The following is a 5,978-nucleotide window of genomic DNA, read 5'->3' on the forward strand; positions in this document are numbered from 1 at the left end:
TGATTGAGTTCGAAGGTGATCACGAGCTAAAAGAATATAAACACGACATCGTGGTGTTAAAGATCATGAATCGGAGGTGAGGTTTATGTCTTCCTCGAATCTATTGTATTTTTCTTCTTTTTAATGTTGAGTGTTAATAAATAATGCATCCTTGTGGTGGTTGGATTGCTGAATTTCATATTTCAATGTAATCCTTTTTTTTTATTTTTTCTTTTTTTAAAGGGATTTAGTTTTTAAAAATAGTCACACCGTGGGAACTTGAGTAGAAAAATGTTCCATAAAAAAAGTGATGGCTACTCAGACGTTTCCCTGCTCCCCTATGTTAATAAAATATGGCTCAAAGCAGGTATAATCACAAGCTTCTTTCCATGATGTGGATTAACGAATTTAGTGAAAATGCGATGAGACAATTATTATTCACTTTTACATAGTGGGCTTGTAAGTCATAGAAAACGGATTTGAACCTTGATTTTGTTGTTACACTTCAAGTCATGATATCGAGTATGCTCATCAAAAGACAATTCAATGAAAGAACTCGCGTCGAATTGGTTTCTGTTGTAACTTAAAATAAGTTTCAACCTTTCAAGAAATTAAAGCACTTTAATTTTAAGTTTTAACGTAAAATTAAAGCATATGGTAACTTATATTTTAATGGTTTAATTGTGTGGGTTAAATTTATCCCTATAAAAGGGAGTTATCACTTCATTCCAATAAAGTCGTAGGGTCAAATACTCTAATAATTTGATTGTATTGTTTGTCTTAACTGTGACGAAGATTATGGAGGGAGTATTGATCCCAGTACATCAAGTATACCTCATATTATATTGGACTAGACCATATATTCAGATTAATTTCTATAGCATGATTGCAAGGATATTAATATATACCGGATTGTCTTATGAATTACCTAAATCTTCTACAAAGTACTGGTTTATTTTCTGAACTCAAGTTTATTTGATGTGCCAATGAATGAAATCAGACTACACGATCAAAGACATCTTATATTAGGAGCAAACGTGAATAGAAGTAGTGATGATGTATACACATTTGAAAGCCATCACCCTATTAAGTGGATTAATGAGTCCATTTGAGTTTTTTCTTTAGAAAGTAGTATTTATAACAGCTGAATCGTAATTTCATGATTGCATCACGAAGAAATTGCAAAGTGAGAAATTAATTAGAATGAGAAATGATCATTTTATTTTGAATTTAGTTATTCGAATTTCGACGAGTAAAGCATGAAGATCAGTTAAGGGGATGGAATGTATCGATATCAAATAATATTACTCTGTTACTTTATATATTTTGGAAGTTCAAATTCTTGTCTTTAGTGAAGTGAGTGAAAATTAGTAATACTATGTACGTTCAAGGATTGGCTTGATTGCGATTCAATTATTGAAGTAAAAAAGGTCATTGGTAGCTTCTTGAAAAGTCTTAAACTTAATTACATTAGTGATGAAAGTTCATGGATTACACATGCAAAAAGGTCAAAATAAGATTCTTACACACATAAGGATGTTTTCCCCCCAGTGTAAAAATATGAGAAATAATCACAACCATAGTGCAAGAAAAAGTAAGGGAATATCGAAAATTTTCGATCCAATTTGACAATCACCTAATCTAAGGGCTCAGAGATTAGCTCAATTACTAAGCACAGTGAAAACCTTCCAAAAAAAGAGTACAGGTCTAGAAAACACAATCAGACTCAAAATTAATCATCGATCTACACATAAATCTCTTAAATCACAAGACCTAACCAAAAACACGACCAAGAACTTCTTGCACATCTACAGATTCAAAATCAATCATTATTTCAAGCCTGATTACTGTACAACATGAATTACAAAGGATTCAACCACTATTTTTGGCGAGAAACTCATAAGAAATCAAAGATCAAAAAAACTAGAAGAGGATTGGAACTCAAAAAAAGAGACTCGAAAGACCTAGAGTCAAAGAGAAAAATGAAAAGTGAACCGTTCCAATCCCCAAGAGTCTCATAGTGGGGAGAGTTAATCTCAGCCATAGGTGAAATACAATGGTCCAGCATCCACTTAAAGAAGCACGGCCCAAGTAAAAATATTAGGGTTGTCATGTGGCCATCCATCCAAATTGGCATCCATAAAAGAGTTGCATTTTTCAGAAATACGATTTATGCTTTACAATACATGATTGAGATTTGCTATCCTATTCCTACTTTAAGTGCTTATTTATGCCTAGGGGACGGGAATTGGGAGTTTCCCGCCCGCCCACATAAGCAGAGGACGTGGAATGAAATCTCCACCCATTGCCATCCTTACAAGGAATTTTGAAGATCAAGAAATGAGATTTTTGGAGACTTGTTACAGATTAGTCCGTGAACTTGAAACGCAAAAGTAATCATACTTCAAAGGTAATTCTGCTATTCCTATTATGTGATTAATTTAGGAGTGTGGGAATGCAACTTTAGTTAGCTTAGTAGATGTTGGGACCAAATTTTTGAAATTTTAGGAATTTACTGGTTTCTTCAATTTATTTTCCAATATGAATGACAGGAGTCAACTGTGACGAAAATTGAGCGGATTCACATCTCGCCAGCTAACTAAATAATAGTGTCATCTGGTGATTAAGACATTGTTGCTTGTTCTTTCTAGCTTCTTAAGATGACATATTTGCTCCAATCAATTTGATTTTTGAGTGATGTTAACTTGCTTGCATAATTGGCCAAACTTGATTGCTTTGAGCAATATATATACTGTTTGAAATTTCTCAATTTTACGAACTTAAAAATTATTTTGATATATTTACATATGCATCAATATGGGCAGATTGGGCAGTCCGTTCCATCTCAGCAAAATGGCGAGGCTCAACTCAGGACAGGCTGGACTCGAATTTTTCAGTGGTCCGAACTTTTTAGTGTCAGATTATGTAAATTCTTGCCGTTCTTTCTGAATTTTACACCACTAAATTTAAAGTATCGCTTGTCTTTCACATTGATTAATCATTCGTGCCACATTGTCATAGGGTGCAGTATATACAATAAATAAAGGTAAATTACTTAAAGTTGGAACTTATTTCATAATCTTTTGTCAATGGCATGGATGGAAGCAGTACGACACAATTCAAGATCAGACATCAGACAACGCACGGCTCAATTTGAATGACTTATGAAAAATTTATAGGCGAACACAGCTCGATTTGAACGATTTAGTTTATGAGCGAACACAGTTCGTCTTGAACGATTTATGACAAATTTTCAAGCCAAATCATATAAAACGATTTGGAAAAATTCCAAACAAAACAAAACTGCGAAAGGAATCATGAATTCAACTACTAATAGGGAATGAAGACTCAGAAAAAATTATGGATATTGAATGGCTAACACATTAGTTGCAATTTCGACAACAATCCTGTATTTATTTGCATTCAATTTTCATCAAAGTAACATATCAAAAAACTCATTAGTCAAATCTTCAAAACGACTAGTAAATAAAGTGACATGACCAGTAACTTGATACACAAATGAACAAAAAAATGTTGTCTATTAAATATTTAAAGGAGTACGACACAAATTAGAACAAAAAAACACAATTATCAATAAAATGTAGCAAATAATTATGACAGATAAGAAAATTTGGATAAATAACCTGGAAATTTAACCGAAATTAAAGAAAATTATTAGTAGAAAAAGAAATGTGTAAGTTTAAATTAAAATTAAAATTTAATTGCCTACACAATTAAAATGATCAATTGATGAATATGGTACAACAGTAGTTGTTTAACACTTCACCCAATTTGAGATTTGTGACGACTAATGTATATTTGGGTATGATATAATTAATTAATAGAGATGGATAATTTTCTATTTAGGAATTGAGTTTAATTGATTATGTTTAATATAAATGTATTTTTTAAATTGTGATATGTTTAATTTTAGCCCTTGTTTGATCATCATTATTTTCAAAATACACACTCTCTCTCTCTCTTCCAACCACACACACTTTAGTAAAATAATATTACACGTAAATCCTTAAAATTTTCTTATTTTTTAATCTATTATTTCAAAATGCATTTTTATAAAATAATAGGGCTCAAATAGGCTTTTAATTAGGTTGGATAAATTTCATTTAATTTATTTTCAGATTTTTTTTGAACAATTTGGCGGTTAAAATGGTTTGCAAAGATTGAAATCTATTCGGTTAAAAAATAAACCGTTAATGGATCCACCTGGACCAAAACCAATGGTGTCAAAAAGCGATTTCGATTCAATTTTGCTATTTGACGGTTTATTTGTTCAGCCTTAGTTTAGCCTAATAGAATTTCTGTCTAAAGAAAGTTTGAAAAATGATTACATAATAAACTAATGCAATAAGTGTATGTACGATATTTTAAAATCTAATATTTGAGATGTTTGACAATTTCTCACCAGTTTCTTTCAAAAAGAATTCCAGAAAATCATGACATGATAATTTTTATCAGTCAAAACGAGGAGGAAATTTTAGCGAAATAAATGATTGAGGAAAACAAAAAGAAAAAAAAATTTGACTCTTTTAGTTGTAACAAGTTGGAAATTCAATAAATAAATCATTTCACGACGTTTTCAATATCGATTGTTGACCTCGTGAATTAGACCTCCTATGTGGCCAACCAATAGCTTCTCCATGTGATCCTCCCTGTGCACAATCAACGCACGGTCAGACGCACACGGTCGGAACCAGCTGGGATGGCGGCGACCACATACACTCTAACGGTCAAATTAGTATCTAGTGATCGGAACAGTGCCCGGGTTGTACAAGAGAGTGTGGAGGAGATTATATATATTTTCTTGTTATGGAGAGTTAAGTTGCAAGAATTTCATTATCTTTGCCTCTTATCAAACCTTGGGTATTTATAGGTGAGGAGAACCATTGGATGTGGGGGCACGTGTATGCATTTGACGGTGTGAAGCGTCTGCTCATAGGCGTCAATCAACCGCGTCTATAGAGTGTGCGGGTAATAACTTCTCCTAAACGCGATTTTTCTTCCCGATCAAACAGTCAAATTTTATGCGATTCAGACACCGTCGCGAAGAATAACGAAATTGCCCCCGGCGTGATTTTAGTTTCCGATCAATCAGTCAAATTTTAGCCGATTGCGACACCTTCGCGAAAAATGACGAAATTGCCCCCGGCGCGATTTTTTGTTTCCGATCAATCGGTCAAATTTTAGCCGATTCCGACAGAGTCGCGAAATATGACGAAATTGCCCCGGCGCGATTTTTGTTTCCGATCAATCAGTCAAATTTTAGCCGATTCCGACACAGTCGCGAAATATGACGAAATTGCCCCCGGCGCGATTTTTGTTTCCGATCAATCACTCAAATTTTAGTCGATTCCGACACCTAATTACGAAATTGCCCAGGCTCGATTTTTGTTTCCGGACAATCAGTCAACTTTTAGCCGATTCCGACACCGTCGCGAAAAATGACGAAATTGCCCCCGGCGCGATTTTTGTTTCCGATCAATCAGTAAAATTTTAGCCGATTCCAACACCTTCGCGAAAAATGACGGAATTGCCCCCGGCGCGGTTTTTGTTTCCTATCAATTAGTCAAATTTTAGCGGATTCCAACACCGTCGCGAAAAATGACGAAATTGCCCCCGGCACGATTTTTGTTTCCAATCAATCAGTCAAATTCTAGTCGATTCCGACACCGTCGCGAAATATGACGAAATTGCCACCGGCGCGTTTTTTGTTTCTGATCAATCAGTCAAATTTTAGCCGATTCCAACACCGTCGCGAAAAATGACGAAATTGCCCCCGGCGCGATTTTCGTTTCCGATCAATCAATCAAATTTTAACGGATTCCAACACCGTCGGGAAAAATGACGAAATTGGTCCCGGTCAATCAGTCAAATTCTAGCCGATTCCGACAATGTCGTGAAAAATGACGAAATTGCCCCCGGCGCGATTTTTGTTTCCGATCAATCAGTCAAATTTTAGCGGATTCCGAAACCGTCGCGAA

This window comes from Olea europaea, chromosome 13, assembly GCF_002742605.1.
Source record: "Olea europaea var. sylvestris chromosome 13, O_europaea_v1, whole genome shotgun sequence".
In the NCBI taxonomy this organism is placed as follows: domain Eukaryota; kingdom Viridiplantae; phylum Streptophyta; class Magnoliopsida; order Lamiales; family Oleaceae; genus Olea; species Olea europaea.